Below are 431 nucleotides of genomic sequence, written 5' to 3' on the forward strand. Positions count from 1 at the left end.
GACCAGAGGCCGTCCAGCCCGGCCACCCACCCCGCACGATAGCGAGTCGTGCCCACTTTCGCGGGCAGGCCACTCGCAGCCTTCACCCTTCCTCCACAGCAAGACGAACTGTGCCCGAGGGCCGATCAACCTTCCCAGTCGAAGTTACCAACACTAACTTCTTCCTAACAGAGAGTGTCACTGCGTGATCGGACGCACTTCCCTCCGCGTGACCCAGCGATCTACCAGCAATCGAGCGCGCCTCACACATGTCCAAGCTGTTCACACCAACTCATACATGCCTGCTCAACGTATCATGCATGTCTCTCGGTGTGCTCGCACGACACCTACCAGGCCAGTTGCTTTCCCTACACTCTTGCATTGAAATGCTGAACGTTCATGCTCCTTCATTGTTTTCTTTTCCCATTGCAGGAAATTCTCACAAGAAGACA

Source organism: Punica granatum, chromosome 7 (genome assembly GCF_007655135.1).
Source record: "Punica granatum isolate Tunisia-2019 chromosome 7, ASM765513v2, whole genome shotgun sequence".
In the NCBI taxonomy this organism is placed as follows: domain Eukaryota; kingdom Viridiplantae; phylum Streptophyta; class Magnoliopsida; order Myrtales; family Lythraceae; genus Punica; species Punica granatum.